Here is an 18,950-nt window from a genome sequence, read left to right on the forward strand (position 1 = left end):
TTTTTATTCCTGCAACATTTGGAATAAGGATTATTTTAGGCTGATTATTTTTAAGAAAGAGAAGGCTCAGGAAACCTTTCTTTGTACCTCCCCCTTAGCTGGCTAAAGAGTTTAGATAAAGAACCTATTCCTGGAATCGAGCTATCCCCAGAGATTCCTGTAAAGAATATGGGCTTGGTGTGGTGAGGGCAACTGGTTCCCTCTTGGGGCCCCAGCTGAACTGAATCCCCCCTGGTCAGGCAGGGATCCTTTCCTGCTCAGAGTTATGCTGCCAAGAAGGAAACTGGGTTTGCCGCAAGCAAGGCAGGTTTTTACTCAATGGCCAGAGGATGAAGAAGGGGAATTGATGCTCTAAAGGAACCAGCTCCCGGAAGGGACTGAGGCAGGCTGGGACCTGGGACTTGGGACCCTTTGCTGCAACGCTTGCACCTGGACAAACCTCTCCTTGAGCAACAGAATACAAAGAAAGTATATGGGACTAAAAGTAACTGTGTGCATTTGCAGTTGGGGTAAATTATGGACGAAAAGATACGAAAGACCAAAAAACTCAGCTGCCACTTCTGAAGAGCCGGGGAGCAAAAGCTGGGGGTCGGGAGCCAAAGCAGGGCACCGCGCATGCCCCCTGCACTCACCTCAACCAAAGGGGTGGGCAGACCACCTGAGCCACGCCTCCAGCCCGACCCCTGGACACACCCCTACCCTCACCCCGTATAAGGAATAAGCTCACCCCCCCCTGAGGTGCGCAAGGGAACCTGTTGTTTGTTCTCACTCCCCTCTGCTGCAGCAGGGGCCCCAGTAAAGCCTTGCCTGAATTTCTTACCTGGCTTCTAGTCAACTTCTATTGCTTAAGGAGGCCAAGAGCCCTGGTCGGTATCAGAAGGGGAGCAAGGGAATTTAAGGGGTAGAAGGCAGTCAGGTCATCAGGGCTCTAGGAAAGGGGTGGAGATTTCCAGCAGGCAGTTGGGGCATGCACAGTCTTGCACGCTCCTTTCCGCATGGCACAAATTGTGCAGAGTGTAAAGCCCCCTTTGGGCAGAGACCTCAGCATGGTGATGAAGCAAAGGTGACTTTAGGACACCTCCAGGTTGCATCTGCGCAGGTGCGTTCCTGAGGTCAAGCCCGAGCCACTGTATCTAAGGACAGCTGCAAAGCGTGTCTCTCTCTCTCTCACCACCCCCCCCCCCCGTCTCTCTCCCCCCCTCCCTCCCCCCCCCCCACCCCCGCTGATGTAGCTGTCAGCCTGGTTTTGCTGCAGGCCTTCTGGGCATCCTGTTGGTAAAACACCACTAGCTGGTACATGTAAAAACAGTTGATTTGGCCTGGGGCACGGGCTGCTTAGCATGGGTAACAAACTCAGCAGGGGCTAGAGTTCAGAGTCCACTCTGGGCCCCCTTGTCACTGCTGCCTGGCCCAGCAAACATTTGTTTACCAAACATTTGCTTTCCCATCTCCACGTGAATTGCCTCTCTCCCCTTTGAGGTCCCAAACCCCTACCTCAGTATCCTCTTTTGCCTTTAGCTGCGGATGGCATTTAAGGTGAGGGTTTCAGCCATTTTGGCGAGTTGCTCAGATTTCCTGGGTCTCTCCCATGTATACATGTTTTTCAACTTTGATGTTCTCCTGTTAATCTGTCTTAGGTCGGTTTAATTCTTAGACCAGCCAGAAGAACCCAGAAGGGCAGAGGAAAATCTGTTCCTCCCTGACAAGGACACAGGAATTGGCCAGTGTCTAAGAAATGACAAATGAAGACCAGAGGCCAACTCTGACCCCTAGATCTTCTTCATTCAGCCTACTTAGCATTTGTCAAAGTCAAAATTAAACATGTCATATGAAGCTATGCATTTCTATTGGTCAGAAACTTCACTCTGTTACAGGACAGACTACGATCTTACACATGATGATCAAAAGCTTGCCACAGAGAAACACCCTCCAAGGGTCTCAGCTCACGGGGGTGAAGCCCCTCATCAGACACTGTCTCTGCTCTTAACCAAAACTGCTTTTACCTTTTCAATGAAATTTTTAAAAAAGGGCTGACTCTACTGTGGTCTGGGCTCTGACAAAGCAATTATTTTATTTGTTGCCTTGAAGCAGGTAAAGTGAGAACCCAAAGGGGTTTCTGGGAAGAAAAACAAAATACAGATGCAATTATGTTTGAGGCTCTATTTTCATTTACCTAACTGTGTGCTTTCATTACAAAATCAGCTTTTTGGTAATTTCTTTCTTCATGGTTGAAAAAGAAATTAAACAAACAAACAAAAAACACACTGCATTTGGAGTCAATTCTTCAGGGTCCATGTCTGCTGAAAGAAGAAAGCTTTAAGAACAATGTTTCGAAGGCTGGGCCGCTCTTTTTATTTTAATTCATTTAATCCCCACAGTGAGCCTGCAAGGAAATTGCCACTTCACAGAAGAGGTTCAGAGAGTTTGTCATTTAAATTCACACAACTGTGCAGAGACAGAGGTGTCCCCAAGGAACCCAGCTCTCTACCTTCAAACCCCAGGCTACACCTGCCTCTAAAAAGCCCCCGTTTCCCTGGATCTGAAAGAGTCTTTCCAGATCCCACTGGGGGTTGCTTCTGTCACAGCGGGATGCTGGGTGGTGTGCAGGGGGTCTCCAGGCCGGAAGAGCCAGCAGACACCCTCAGAGGGTGAGACCCCTGCAGATACAACACACAAGTGTGGGTCTCGAAAACAGCAATCAGCTTATTTGCATCTAGAAAACAGCTCTGTTGAAATCCCAGCCTTTTTATTGGTTCATTACGCTTTCCATCAACTATCTTTTCTGTGTATTTATCACAGTGGTGTGAAGGTTTATTTCTAACGGGTTTATAAATGGATTCTTTCAACATTTCATTCAGCATTTGCATATTAATCATATAGGGATAGGCTTCTTTGTGACTAAGAAATGTGCTTTCTCATTTATCTTGAAATGCAGTGCTCTCCTGTCTAGCCTTCCCCCACTTTTGATACAGTGTGGATAATAAAAATGTTAATTTAGTCAATACATATAGGTCCCTCACTCAGTGCTAGGCACTGGTACTAGCACTTTACATGGATACAATAGTTTAATCCACACAGCACATCTGTTGGGTGATGGGATGGGCATGGCTCCCAAGGGTACATGCATTTCCTAATCCCAAGGACCTGTGAATGGGACCTTCTCTGGAAATAGGGTCTTTGCAGATGCAACCAAGTTAAGGGTCTTGACATGAGGAGACGGCCCTGGATTATCCAGGTGGGTCCTGTGCTGGGCTGGATGGTCTTTTTAAAAGATATGACCACTTGGAACCTATGAATGTGACCGTATTTGGAAAAAGAGTCTTTACAGATGTAAGTAAGGGACAGATCTTGAGATGCACTCACCCTGGATTAGAAAGCTGGGCCCTCAATCCAATAGCCAGTATCCTTATAAGAAGACGAGAAAAAAAACAGAAGAGGGCAGGACCACATAGAGACAGAGGCAGAGACTGAAGTGATGCTGCCACAGCACACGATGCCAGGAGCCACCAGAAACCGGAAAAGGTCAGGAAAGGTTCCTGCGGGCAGGACTTTCCCGTGTCCTCACGTGGTCTTCGCTCTGTGTGTATCTGTGTCCTAACGTCCTCCTCTTTTAAAAGCATCGGTCAGATCGGCTCAGGGCCCACTCACATGGCCTCATTTTACCTTAATTCCCTCTTTAAAGACCCTATCTCCAAAAACAGACATATTCTGAGGGTCCTGGGAGTTAAGACTTCAGCAGGTGAATTTAGAGAGAACACAGGTCCGCCCATAACAGTTAACTTTGCAATAGTTCACGTGATTCAAAAGTGCAAGAGACCCGGCTGTGCTCTTGAAAGCAATGCCTTTTCTCTGCTTTGTACTTTTTATTCCCTCTATTAACTGGAAAATAACAATTTGCTGTAATGAGTCACTCAGAGTCAAAGAACACCAAATCCATCACCCTTTCTTGTTTTTTTGCAAACGAGTAAATATTACTTTCTTTCCGTTTATAGCATCATCTAAGTGACAGCCGATCCATCAGCTTATCTGCTGGTGTTTAACTACAGCATTTTGCATTCATTATTACCTACTTATATCATTCTTTTAAAAAGAGGAATAACTTCATCCTGCCTCTTGACAGTAGGGAAATTAAATGGTGAGCCATAAAGATGAGTGTTACTCTGGAAAATAAAACACCAACTGCAGAACTATAAAACCCAGCCAGATGTGCATCACCCCAAAATAAGATCCACAAGCCGTTGCTTCTGGAAAACTCTCTCATTTCAGAGAGTAAAGAAACCTTCTAACTTCAAATACAACTTGCCAACTGGTACAACCATTTGGGGGAGCAATCTGGCAACACAGAAAGTTAAATGTATGTATACCTAAGGATGCAGGGATTCTACTGCTATGTACGGACACTAAAGCCTTGGCATCACCTTTTTTACTGTAACTCACATTGTTAAAAAGATTTTGCATGACAACTCAGAATGCACACATATGCACCCGTGCACACACATGCAAATCTTCATATTCATGAGGATGGACAAAAATATGAAATGACAGTGTTGTCTCAGGACTAGATAACACTCCTTCTTGCTGTCAAAATACAGCCTACAGAGCTCTGGACTCCCTGGATACTGCAATGTCAATGAAAATAATCAATAAACTATCTATAATAAGAATAGAAAAGAGTTTTATTTGAGACAAACTGAGGACTAGCCCAGAAGCCTGCTTCCCAGGTTACTCTGAGAAGCTGCTCCAGAGAAGCAGGGTTTTCAGCACAGTTTTATATCTTGTCAGAACAAAGAACACTAAACAAGTTAGGGTTACATTTCAAGGGAAACACACACACACACACAGACCAGCACATACACAATGAGTCAGCATGGCCTTGGCACCTGGAAGGCAGTCTTATCATCAAAGGAGGACCAGATCGCTGTCCTAGGAAGGGAGGCATTTAATCTTTTTCCTTTTTGGCCGCACTGTGCAGCATGCGAGACCTTAGTTCCCCAACCAAGGATCAAACCCGTGCCCCCTGCAAGGGAAGCTCAGAATCTTAACCACTGAACCGCCAGGGAAGTCCCATTTAATCTTTATTTTTAACATGGCCATTCTTTACTTTTGGTCTAATAACTACAACAGATGTACAATGTCTGTTTCATAGGCCACAAACAGGCTATGTTACTTAGCATAAAATTCAAGTCAACTCATCTATAAGCCAGAATGACTTCCCTATACCTCAATATGTGAACATTTCTTTCATCACCACTGAAGATCATGTTGGTCTAGTACATCAATGACATCGTGCTGATTGGACGGAATGAGTAAAAAAGGTGGCTAGTACCCTTTACTGGAGGCCCCGGAAAGACACACGTGCTCCAGAGGGCAAGAAGATTCGGGGACCCGCGTTTCAGGGAAGCTGTACCACATTTAGTGGTCACAGGCAGGCAGACATCCTCTCTGAAGTGAAAGGCAAAGTGCTGCATCTAATGTCACAATGAGGAAAGCACAGGGTCTAGCTGGTCTCTCCTTGGGTTCTAGAGGAAACACGTTTCACACTCAGGAGCGCTGCACTGGCTCATCTCCCAAGTGACACGCAAGGCTACCGGCTCTGAGTGGAGTCAACAACAGGAAAGGGCACTGCGGTCAGTCCAGGCTTTGGTGCAATCAGTTCTAATGTTTGGGACGAACCATCAGGCAGACTCCATGGTCCCAGAGGTATAACCACGGGGAAGAAGATGCAGCATGGAGCTTATGGAAGTCCCGGTGGGAGAGTCACAACACAGGCTCTTGGGATTCTAAAGCAAGACCACGCCACCCAAAGCAGCATACTGTATACATTTTAAGAAGCACAGGGAACTCTACTCAGTATTCTGTAATAACCTTATACGGGTAAAGAATCTGAAAAAGAATGACTGTACGTATATGCATAACTAAAACACTTTGGTACACCTGAAACTAACACAATATTGTAAATCAACTACACTCCAATAACACTTAAAAAATAATAATAAAAAGAAGCAGTTCTCACCTGGCCCTCCTAGAGATTGAACACTTGGCCACAAGGAAACAGAGGCCCTAGGTCTGGACATCCCCAGTGGCTGGATTCTGTCTGAACTGCCAAGGTTTAAAGTGATAAGGGCACAGTAGCAGCCCTGAGTCTTCCTCGCCCAGCCTAGGTCTAGAATCCCAGCCTCACGGAGCTGAGAGAGGCCACTGATGCTGGGGAGAGCTCTTCAAATCTATCCGTCCTCCCAGGCTTGGCCTCTGGTTCTCTAGGAGGACCTGTCTGGGGGAAAAGAAATGGATCTGCAGTCGTTCTGGATCTCTTTATTGTTTCTTCTTGGGTTTTTTGTTTGTTTTTTGTGTTTTGGTTTGTTTTTAGAGCAACTGAAATCAGGATGCCTGGGGGTTCTCTAGTATCCAGGAAGGATGACACACGCAAAAATCAGGCTTCCTTTCTACCTTTCTGATACTCCACTGAGCCAACTCAGTGGGAGCTGGGCCATCCGAGCCCTGTGGGTGAGAAGCAGGGACCCTGGGGGGGACGGCCAGATGTTGCTGGTTTGGGGAGGTGGCGGCAACTTGGGTCTAAGCCTCTCTTGGCAGGTTTCTGCCTTCCCATCTGCTCCTTCTACCTATAACAATGTAATAGGGAAGAACAAATCTGACACCATATTGCATTTGTTTCTTTTACTTTAATCTTTTTTTAAAATAAATATATTAATTAATTAATTTATTTATTTTTGGCTGCATTGGGTCTTTGTTGCAGTATGCGGGCTTCTCATTGCCGTGGCTTCTCTTGTTGTGGACCATGGGCTCTAGGCGCACGGGCTTCAGTAGTTGTGGCACGTGGGCTCAGTAGCTGTGGCGCGCAAGGCCTTAGTTGCTTACTTTAACCTTTGTATTCTATTGCTTTTGCTCCCTGTTAAGAATGTTGCCTGTAGCCTGAAATGTACAGGAGAGCCCATGCTCAAGGCTCTGACCTTCAAGAGTGTAACACTTTTCCATTCATATAGAGAGAAAACATTGCAGAACAAAGAATAACATTTGTTGGTTGCAGGTTTACAGGAACACAGTGACCTGACCTATGAGGACAGCTGCAAAGGATTCTGACACCAAGAAGTCTGCACCGACCAACCATGCCCCTCCCTCATCTTTCCTATAAAACGGCTTTGCTGAAACCCTTCCAGGAGTTCCGGGTTTTTTAAGGCGTGAGCCACCCACCCACTTGCAGGGCCCTGCAATGAAACTTTCTCTGCTCCAAACACCAACATTTCAGTATTGTTTGGTCTCACTGTGGGTCTAGCACGTGAACCTGCGTTCGCTAACAATTCAGGAAGCGGTCAGACACCCGCTCCCCGAAGGCTCAGCTCCTCCCAGGGTCTATGAGGGTGAGCATGGGAACCCCACCTGGGTGGCAGCTGGGAGCACCTCCTGAGACGGGGCAGCTCAGGGAAAACCAGAAAGAAGAGACACTGGGGGGGGGCGGGAGGGGGAGGTCTAACTGCACAGAAACCGCGACTGCAGGGTCAAGGGGGCAGTGGCTCATGTTGTTTGTTTGCTTATTTTTTTCTGAATAGACAAAACAAGCATATTAAGAAAATAAACAGTACAAAACAGTACAAAAGAGCATGAATTAACTAACTACTTTTCCTCCTGTCCGCACATCCCAGTCCCCTTCTCGAGGATACCACTGTTCACGGTTCCTGGTGTGACATATGTATGTATAGAGTCCCTATTTTTGCACCTTGTTTTTCCTGTTTAAAAATGCAACTGTAGGGGCTTCCCTGGTGGCGCAGTGGTTAAGAATCCACCTGCCAATGCAGGGGACACGGGTTCAGGCTTGGTCCGGGAAGATCCCACATGCCGCGGAGCAACTAAGCCCGTGAGCCACAACTACTGAGCCCACGTGTCACAACTACTGAAGTCCACGCGCCGAGAACCCATGCTCCGCAACAAGAGAAGCCACTGCAATGAGAAGCCCGCTCACTGCGAGGAAGAGTAGCCCCCGCTCGCCGCAACTAGAGAAAGCCCGCGTGCAGCAACAAAGACCCAACGCAGCCAATAAATAAATAAATTAATTAAATTAAATAAATAAATTTATTTTAAAAAATGCAACTGTTAGAGAGTAAATCTTAAAAGTTCTTACCACACACATAATTCTCACACACATAATTCTAACTATGTATGGTGATAGATGTCAACCAGACATTGCAGTGATCATTTCACAATGTATACAAATACCAAATCTTTGTGTTGTACGCTTGTAACTAAACATAATGTTGTATGCAATTATGACCAAAAATGGTAATTTTTTAAAAAGCAGAATGTGAAAAAATGCAATTATAACTCTTTCCATTTTAAGCCCAATGGGACCTTTTTTCCTTTTTTTTTTTTTTTTTTTTTGCCCACGCTGCCCAGCTTGTGGGATCTTAGTTTCCAGACCAGGGACAGAGCCTGTGCCCCCTGCGTTGGAAGGGCAGAGCCCTAACCACTGGCCCGCCAGGGAAGTCCCTGCATGGGACTTTTAATCCCACACTTTTCCCGCTCCCAGGGTGTCACCCAAAATTTGGGGGTTAGGGGGTGCGGACCACTCGCCCTGCAGGGCCGCGGGAAGGTGGAAGGGCCATCTCCAGGTCTGAGTCCCTGGGTATCTGGGTAGAACTCTCTAGGGCTGCGACCCCGAGCGGGAAGGAAGGGAGTGGCCACATGAAGTCCCTCTGTCGGAGGAGAGCATCCTTCTGGAGCACCGCGTCCTCCCCTGTAGGCATCGTTACCTCAGACTCTGGAAGGACGCTCCTTTCTGCGTGCTTCACCCCATGCGCCCTGGCGCTCACCGCCCGACCAGGTGGCTGGCAGGTGGGCGGGACCGGAAGTAAGGGACTGGGCAGAGGGAGGTGGGGAGGGACGGTTCCGGAGACGGAGCGGGGCGGGAGGTGTCCGGAGGCGTTGAGGACGGGTAGTCGTAGGTGCTTTGGAACTGAGGCAAGACTGACCGGAGAGGTGGGGCGGAGCCAGGGTGGGGCGTGGCCGGGCGTGGCCGGGCGTGGCCGGGCGTGGCCGGGGGCGGTCCGGTCCAAAGCGCGCGAAGCCTAGCCGCCCAGAAGCAGTGGGACGGGAGGGGCGCGGGCAGCTGCCCTGGGGGGAAGGGGTCTTCTGAGGGGAGGGGGGCCGGGCGCGCCCATCCGAGACGCTGCCGGGCCGGTGACTCGGCTGCGGGTGGCGCCCCGGAGTCCGGGGAAGCGGCGGGGGACGCAGGACGCTCTCCGAGGTCACCCCCGGGCAGAGGTAAGGCGAGGGCGGGCGGCCGTCGCGGTGGCGCTCTCGGCTTGGGAAGCTCCCTCCGATCTCCGGGTGCTTCCGGGCGGAGGGCACCTGAACTGGGAGTTTGTACGCGGGAATCTGGCGAAGCTGGCTGGTCGCCCCTGGAGCGCCTGTGCAGGGGCAGCTCCTCCTCCCTGGATGGACGGGTCCTGTCCGGAGTCTTGCGGCTTTTGGGGGCCACTTTGGCTGCTCCCGCATCTCTAAGTGGTGCCCCAGGGTCGATGAGGGGGTGTGGCCAAGGGGAAGGTTCTGTGGATCGTCTCCCAGCTGCCTACCCCTGGATCAGTCAAACTGCGGTCCTGGGGTAGGAGTGTTCTGGCTTCTTGCTCATCTGCACCCCAGACGAGGGGTCCCTGCCCTGCTCCCAGCTCAGTCAACCTGTCAGCACGGGGGATGGAGCGAATCTGTGCGCCTCCATTCCTACAGCCGTGGGATCTCACTCCATCGCCCCCAGGAAATCCAATATTTTGCGCCCCCTTCTCCCCAACCCTGGGGTCCCAAGAGCCGATGTTGGCCCACGGAGGAAGGCAAGATCACAGCGCTAGTCTCTTGCCAGAAATCTGGGACCGCCCGGAGGCATCTGAGATTGAGATCAAAGCAGTTTGGGGGTGCGGGTGCAGACTGGGGGGCTCCCAGGTGGTTGGTGCTGGGAGGAGGTGGGGGCGAGTCGCCGGAACCGGACTCCACGGCGCAAATGGACCAAGTGTAGTAGAGGGATTTTGATGGGCACGTCGGGCACACAGCACGGTGCCTGGAGCGTCCACTAGCAGGCCAGCTGGTAGCGTGACTGATGGTGTTTTGTATCACGGGCTGATTGCTGTAAGCCTAGAGCACATCGTGAGAATCACAGCCTCTCTCCCGGGAGCCTTTCTGCCTAAAGCTGGCCTATAAACGCGTTGGAAGGGGCATTGCCAAGTGAAATGAAAAAGTTGCTTTTGCTTTTTCCCAAGGTCACTAGGCACAGCCGGGAATCACCTGGAAATGCAGCTTCTTTGAAGCTGCAGGTTCCCAGACATCGTGACTAGACCCACTTTTTGGAAACATCCTCACTACCGATTTTAAGTTGAAAATTTAAATACCTGGAACTCCAGGTATGCAGGAGTGGGTTGGGGGCCAGGGAGGTGAGGAGAAGGCAATTGTTTTCTGTTAACTTGAAAGGCAAACAGATCTCCAGGATCAGGGTGCAGAGGAAGGAAGGTGAATGAATAGCGAAAGACCCGGCTATTTTATTTTGTTTTATTTTATTTTAGTTTTAATTTTTAAAAACATTTATTTATTTGGCTGCGCTGGGTCTTAGTTGTGGCACGTGGCTTGGGCTCTTCATTGCGGCATGCAGGATCTAGTTCCCTGACCAGGGATTGAACCTGGGACCCCTGCATTGGGAGCTCAGAGTCTTAACCAGTGGACCACCAGGGAAATCCCTATTTTATTTTATTTTTGTTTGGTTGGGTTTTTTTGGCCGCGCTGCGAGGCTTGTGGAATCTTAGTTCCCCAACCACGGATTGAACCCAGGCCCCCGGCAGTGGACGCTAAGAGTCCTAAACACTGGACCGCCAGGGAATTCCCCGATCTGCCTATTTTAGATTCGGTGGTTTGGAAGGCTTCCTTGAGAAAGCAGACTTTGGAAGGGAAGCATGAATGAGGTGAGGGAGGAAAGCTGTGAATACTGGTCAGGAGCTGTCCAGGCAGGACAGCAGGGCAAATGGAGATGGAATAATCTTGGTCTGTTGGAGAAATTGCAAGAACAAGTGGCTGGAGCAGAGGAAGGAGAAGGGTCCAGGGAGGTGGGATGAGAAAGATGGGCAAGAATGGCCCCATCCAGGGACTTCCCTGGTGGCGCAGTAGTTGAGAGTCCACCTGCCGATGCAGGGGACGCGGGTTCGTGCCCCGGTCCGGGAAGATCCCACATGCCGCGGAGCGGCTGGGCCCGTGAGCCATGGCCGCTGAGCCTGCGCGTCCGGAGCCTGCGCGTCCGGAGCCTGTGCTCTGCAACGGGAGAGGCCACAGCAGTGAGAGGCGCTCGTACTGCAGAAAAAAAAAAAAAAAAAAAAAAGAATGGCCCCATCCAGACTCTGATAGGCCCTTGGATCTTATAGAGTCATTTGTTGGCAGTTCCCACAAGGAATATGGCATTTCAAACCAAATGGAGTTCAGAATTTATAGTGCTCATTTGTAAACTACTTGTGGACCTAACGCAGTTGCCAAGATTCCTATTCATAATTCTGAACAGAATTTTATTTCCTCCTTTCCACTTTGGGAACAGAGGACCCAGGGGTCACCATCCACATACAGACTTCCCTCATCACAACCTTACCTGTCCAGGAATCTTCATGTAAGAAGTGCAGAAACCTCCTTTTTCTGAGATCAGGAGTCAGAAAACTACAGTTAGGGGCCAAATCCAGCCCATCATCTGTTTTGTAGATCAACTTTTAGAATACAGCTGCACATTTTCATTTATTCATTCTCTCTGGCTGATTTCCTGCTCCAACAAGAGCTGTGTAGTTGTGACAGGGCCTTAAAATTCTCTTTTCCGTCTTCCATCCTTAAAATATTTGAGTTATACGAGGTAAAGCACAAAAGTACTGGCAAGTACTTGTCTTATGAAAGAATTTGTGAGTGGTAAGTGAATGAGAGCATGCGAGATGGGCTGGAGCTTCCTTTGCTGGTGGAATTATACAGTAGGGCTATGTCCTTGCTGACTCCACCGAATCTTGTCTGGGACACTTTTCTGTCTGCTTTAGAAGATCTCTTTCAACTAGTAAGATCATGGCGCATTTTTGTTAAAACGCCACGAGGTTTTTGGAAACCTGCATGTATCTGATGAGCATTCCCAGAGTCTCGGTTGCAAATACATGGAGAGGGCGTGAGATCTGTGTATTACTGACCATGATGTCAGCTGCAGTTAGTATAATACCACCCCGAAGTGTCTGAAACGATAGTTTATTATATTTCATAACCAGAAGTTCAGAGGTGGTTGGTTCTGTGGTTTGTTAATCCAGTATCACACCAGCATCCTCCAGATGTTTTTGTTTTTCCACTCCATGATACCCAGTGCACTGGCTGTCATTCTCCGGTGTGTTTCCTTATGATCACAAGATAGCTGCAGCTCTTCTGGACATCACACACTCACCCAGCTGTATCCAAAGGCAGGAAGAGGGATGTTTCTCCTCATGTGTATCTCTTTATCAGGAAAGAAAACCTCTCCACAAAGCCTTCCACTAGTCTGCAGATCCCACTGTCCTGGATTAAAAGGAGTTTAGTAAGGTGAATATTGGACCTTTGCAGGATTTGTAGCTGGGAGCAGGCCCTGTTGTCAAAGAAAGAATCGACTGCTAGATAGGTAGCCACTAATCCTCCTCTCTCTCCAAAGGTGGTATCTGTTTGATTCTCTGTTTTTCACAAAGGCCCTGGGTGTTTGTTTCCCCACTTCCTTTTGGTTGCTGCAGTGTTTATCCTGTGGGCTTTGTCCGACTGACGCCTTAGGTACTGCATGAATGAAACCCAAGCAGAAAGGGCGGATTGGTACCAGAGGTGTCTGGATGCAGTATCCTTAGCGACCTGTCTCCTTGTCTTTTCTCTGGGTTGGCATCATCTCCTGCAGGCTCCTCCCTCCTGGTGGCAAGTTGATCACTAGCAGCTCCCAGCGTCCATCCTACCAGCCCGGTCACTTCAGGGAGAACACTGCTCTGCTCCATCAGATCCAGCATAAGTCCTGGGGCTGCTTGTTAGTTGCTCTGCTTGGAGTAACTTGGGTTATGGGCGCACCCAGAACCAAGCTCTGTAGCCAGCCTTGGAAGTGGAGGAAGGTGGGCGGGCAGTAGATGGACCCTGCCTGGGCTTAGAAATCAGCAGAGGGGTTCTAGCTGGGAAGATACTAGGAGGTCAGAAACAAGAGGGGGCCGGGCTGTCACTGTGGTCTTACCGATCCAGGTACTGGGCCTGAGAAGTCCAAATGTGATTTTCCAACTCTACACCCTCAGAAAATACCGTCTGGGTACAAAATTGCGATATCTGTAGATTTTGTGTGGGGCGTGTATTTTCTTACACTATTTGATCAAGTAGTGATGTTGTCAAACTCAGAGAACAACCCAGATGGTGTTTATTACTTCTGTGAGAATAAATTTTGCATTCTTTTTAGAAGAGATAAGAACGATTGCACGAGAAAAAGTCAATATATAACCGGAGTTATATAATTAGGAGAAGTCCTCACATTCCATGCCTCCTCCTCCCTACCTCTATTCCTTCTCTTTTCCTCTTCGTCCTTGCTTGTGCTGCTGGAAATGCAGAAACGTTTGCTTTGGGAAGACAGTGTGTGCCTATCTAATATTCCTGCAAAATCTATTCCATAATATTAATAAATATTGCTTATTTTATCCTTTGTGTTGAATTATGCTATCGGATGAGATGTTAAATGCAGGCTCATGGGATGTGTCTGACAGTGTGAGTATATGAATATATTCCTAACAAAACATCCTGCAAAAGCTGTAACCTCTGACTTGTGACAACCTTGGGTGGAATCATCTTAATAGAATATAACATAGAAACTGCCTGAAATGCTGTGATAAGAATTCTAAAATCCGTTCAATGCAAAAACCCAGTGCATTGGGTTAGAAAGGCAGAAAAATCTTGATTTTTAAATAGTATTGTAATGAACATTCATTGTGAGACCATGTGAGTAAATGAATTTGAAAACCACCTGATTACAGAGGAGGACAGAAGAGATTAGAAGAATGAGCACATTGGAAAGTGTTCTAACAGCTAATGCCAAGCCAAAGGAAAGGGGAGTCGAGCTAACAGACTTCTTGCCTGGGGACTAGATACCTCCAGAGAGCTTGGCAAATGGGGTTGTTCCTTACATGAACATTGTCGTCCCTGTTGTCTTGGATATGCCTGAGTATTCCCAGGAATGAAATTACTGGGTCAAAGTATCAATATATGTGCATCTTCAGTTGACCCACAGATGCATAGATCTGTAGTCTGAAGAGCTGCTCTAGCTATTATGAAGACCAGTGATCATGATAGTAGATGTTTATTATTTATGCCAACTTGTCGGGGGTGATTTGTTATTCAGCCACAGCTAACTGATACACCCACATTGATCTCTACTGTCTCTTCAATATTTTACCCTTCACTATGTATACAGCATGTTTTAGAAACAGTTTATATGTTAACTCATATTATTTTCTAGCTTCATTAATATATTATTTAAGACTGCAAATGATAGAAACCCAGTTAAAACTGGCTTAATGCACAGGGGCAGTTCATTAACTCACATGATAAGAAATTCATGTGGATCAAGGTGTTGAGATAACATTATTAGGATCTTCTTTTGCTCAGCTTTCTTGGTGTTTATTATTTTTCCTTATTGTGGGAAGGTGAGCCCCCAGGAGCGCCACGCTTTCACTCAGCCAGGTTAGTATACTCAGAATGAAGCAAAGCTTTTCTTTTTCAATAATTACTTAAAGGATCAGGTTTAATTTTATGGATCCAGGGGAGCCCTATGTCTCTCTTTGAACTGTGATGATAGAATGGGACCCACTGATTGGCTTATCCGGGGTTTCGAGCCTAACCCCAAAGCTGGCAGTGGTATCACTCCCATTTTAGTTTCCTGGACTGAGAACGGGGAAGGGGCCGTTTGCCACGGGAAGTTTAATATGCTGTTGTCAGAAGAAAGTAAAGGGGTTGCCAGGTGGGCTAAAACTATAGACCTTTGTCCACTTGAATCGTCATCTAAATTAGTAATGCTAGGTTAGAGTGTATAAACTGGTATGTTTAATCTAATCGTTTAAATTCCCAAACAGATATGTAATCATTTAGTCTCTTATTCATTATTTATTCCATTTTTTAAAACTTGAGTACCTACTGTGTGCCGGCCCCTCCACTGAATTATAATGTATGTTGCTGAACAATCCAGGTATGGTTCCTGTATTCAGGATAATTCTAGTAGAAAAAGAAGTTCTTAAAGACATAAATAATCAACTACAATTATTATAAGAAGGCTTCTCCTTCGGGCTAGGGTGGAATAAATAGATGAATTTAGCCTCTACCTGAAACACTCAAAAACAAAATATATATGAAATAATAGTTTTCAAGACCCTGGGTACCAGTCATTTTTGCAAGTTCATCCCTGAGAAAAAACAAAGGAGGTAAACCCTCAGTTGCCCCGGGATGCTGGCTTGAGAGCATTCCGAGAGCACAGCATGGGAGAGGAGAAGCCACACAGAGCCTGGTGGACTGCCTGAGTTGAAGAAATAGAGTTTGAAGTCAAGGGAGACAAAGGCAACTACATTTTTCGGAGTATGGGGGAGAAGAAGGAAACACAAAGATAAAATTCCAGAGATCAGCAGAAGGTTCCTTTGCATATTCTTAAGAGTAGGTATCAGCACCAAGGTGTGAGAAAGCTACCTAAGTCTGGAGACAGAACCAGCACAATGGATTAATGAGAACAGTGGTGACACACAGGGCTGGGAGTAGTTCTTGTTTCTACCAGCCAGTCTGGAAAACCTCCTGACTCACAGAGATTGAATAATGCACACAGAAGAGCCATGCCCCAGTAGTGGTGAGTAATTAGATGGAGCACGGCTCCACTCCTGACAGACTATCAAGAGTGAGACCACAAAGGACCAAACTATTTCCAAGGAACTTAGTCGTGTCCCCAGACAAACCTCAAGACTATTTATAGGATTACAGAAATACCCAGCACCCGATAAGATAAAGTGCACAATGTCTGTCATCTGGTGAAAAATTACCGGATATGCCAAGGAGCAAGACAATACAACCCAATATGAGAAAAAGCAATCAATCAATTCCGAGCCAGAATTGGCATGGATGTGAGAATTAGCAAACAAGGAGATTGAAGTAGTTATAACTGTATTCCATATGTTCCAAAGTTAATTAAAGACACGAAAGAGATAAAAAAAGATCTCAAATCAAACTTCTAAAGATGAAAACTACACTGAATGGGGTTAATGGCAGAATGTTGAACTTGAATACATAGCAAAAGAAACTATCCAAAAAGATCATTTTATGTATCAAATGTTACATATATCTACATATATATTTAAGATGTATGTTATAACAACATAACACATTAATATATGTAATATATAAATAAAGGAGTTACATGACTCTAGAGAACTCCTGAATATGATTACCACCAGTCCGACTGTGCTTTCTTTCTCTGCATGAAAAGCTTGAATACCTCACCATCAGCAGCTTGTGTACTTCAAACTGGGCCTCCCGTGGATGGTGGTGATTCTTCTGTGGGACTGTCTATATCTTCGTGCCTAAGATCCAACGTCCCTTATTAGTGAATGAACCGGCCAAGGTTAGGAGTGGAATTCGTGCTTCAGTATCGAACGTTTCCTCTGTAAAGCTCACCGCTCATCACGGCGATTGAAATTTTAAACCTTGGTCTCAGGAGCGTCGTGCTCCACCTGGCTTAAAGACAGCAAGGTAAGAATCTAACTCTTATATATTGAGTAATTGCAAAAAGGAAGAGCGTTATTATGATGAGTTCAGTAAAGCTTCCACTTGATAACTCTTCCAATCCTATCCTGATCCACAGTAGTTAACTCACATCTTACTTGGGTGACAAGTGGGTTTTCGTTGATGGAAGAATATTTTTTCAATGCGTATTCGTAATCTGCCAGTATTCATGATGCTGGCGAGAGAACTCACATGATAGTCTACACCCCCTCATCAATGTTATCATAATAGGGATAGATGGTAATGTTTACACTATTATGGGCATTTCAGAATGCCGTTTCCTCTTGCTTCTTTAAGATAAGGACTCTTGGTTGTTTATAGATATAGATATCCCTTTCTTCCATTTCAGCCCTTTTCATATTTCTTTTTTTAATTCTTATTGGAGTATCGTTGATTTACAATGTTGTATTAGTTTCAGGCGTACAGCAAAGTGAATCAGTTTTACACATATATACTCTTTTTTATACTCTTTTCCCATATAGGTCATTACAAAGTATTGGGTAGAGTTCCCTGTGCTATACAGTAGGTCCTCATCAGTTACTTATTTTATACATAGAAGCGTGTATATGTCAATCCCAATCTCCCAATTTATCCTTCCCCCGCTTTCCCCCTTGGTGACCGTAAGTCTGTTTTCTACATCTGTGACTCTGTTTCTGCTCTGTAAATAGGTTCCTTTGAACCATTCTTTTAGATTCCACATACAAGTGATAGCATATGATATTTGTCTTTCATATGATATTTGTCCTCATAGGATATTTTTCTTCGTATTTATGAAATCAATTTTCTCTGTATGTAATTGAGATGTCTAGTCATTCCATGGCTGTGAATTCATAGGAAAACTAATATGAGAAAGATCTGGCTCCATGTAGGCAGAGACACTGAAATCTCATCTCTTCCTTGTTGAAAAAGAAGATTTCTAGCCGTGACCTGCCCAAAGCGTCTGGAGGAGTATACTTAGAAGGGCTGGTGAATACAAGCCTGCTTACCTCTTTCCCCTTTGGTCACAGACAAAAGCTCTTAATACCCATTCATTGAAAGGTTGTCCCAATGTTAGTGGTGAGTCATATCAACCAGAAACAAGCTGAACGTCTTCTACCCCCAGGGATCATCTCCTCTGAGACACAAGACCTTAGAAAGCCTTGGACAGAAGTGAGACCGGAGCTGGTGGCGTTAGGTTTGAGTCTGAACTTTTCTTTGACTGGGTCAACAGGTTGACTGTCTTTTAGATCCTTGGCCAGGTCACCTTCCTCTTTTTTGAAGAAATACAAATTTTATATATGTGTTCCCGAACTCAGGTCCGGCTGCGTGCTGCTCAAAAATCAATACGCAAGAGAGAGAGACAGATGTTGGCAGAAAGGAAAGATGCTTTTAGTCAGAATGCCAGCCCTCTGGGGAGACGGTGGACTCAACGTCCCCCAGAAACCATCTCCGAAGATTCTGCTCGGCCATGAAAGTTTTTAAAGGGAAACAGGGAAGTCATCTCAGTTAGTCATTGAGATGGGGGGTCAGAGTGCTCTCCATCCCCCACGGTGGGCAGGCTTGTCGACTTCTTGTGATCTTTCTTTAGATGCTCTCTTGTTCACAGCTTGTTCGCGAGATTACTGAAGGGGAAGCGAGGGAAGAGATCTGGTCAACTGTCACTTATTCTTCATTTCTACTTTGATCTACGGAAAGAACCAACAGGTTAGGCAAGGTATTGTGTGATCAAAATATTGGAAAAGTGTGCTTGGGCGGGAGATGAGTGGAGCATGGGGGTGCCTGGTTGAAGGTTAGTGTCAAGACAAAAGGGGCCTCCTGCAGAGAGCTCCTTTGCGCCGAAAGCTGCTTACATATGTAAGGTGTACAACCTGGTAATTATCTGTCTATCGATAGATACAGATATATAGTAAAATGATTACTATAGTCAAGGTAATTCGTGTATCATCTCCCCACACAGTTAACATTTTTTGATGTGTGTGTGATGAGAGCATCTGAAATCTTCTCTGTTAGCAAATTTCCATTATTCAATCCAGTATTATCACGTATAGTCATCCTGCTGTAGGTCTCTAACATGCTTGCCCTTTGTGTGCCATGTCTGCCTTGAATAACGGAGCGAAATTCTTTTTTCAGCCCTCAGATACCCTATTTTGTGATACTGTTACATCTTTGAGTTG

General features: G+C 46.3%; 1 long non-coding RNA gene across 1 annotated transcript; it reads left to right on the forward strand.

The window, feature by feature from the left end:
- Positions 1–16,672: 16,672 nt before the first annotated feature.
- Positions 16,673–18,325, forward strand: LOC132532392 (uncharacterized). Its single transcript, XR_009544399.1, has 3 exons — positions 16,673–16,764; positions 17,900–17,971; positions 18,093–18,325. It is a non-coding gene; the product is annotated as an uncharacterized LOC132532392 (long non-coding RNA).
- The last annotated feature ends 625 nt before the right edge of the window (positions 18,326–18,950 follow it).

The sequence above is a fragment of the Lagenorhynchus albirostris genome, chromosome 14 (assembly GCF_949774975.1).
Source record: "Lagenorhynchus albirostris chromosome 14, mLagAlb1.1, whole genome shotgun sequence".
NCBI lineage: Eukaryota > Metazoa > Chordata > Mammalia > Artiodactyla > Delphinidae > Lagenorhynchus > Lagenorhynchus albirostris.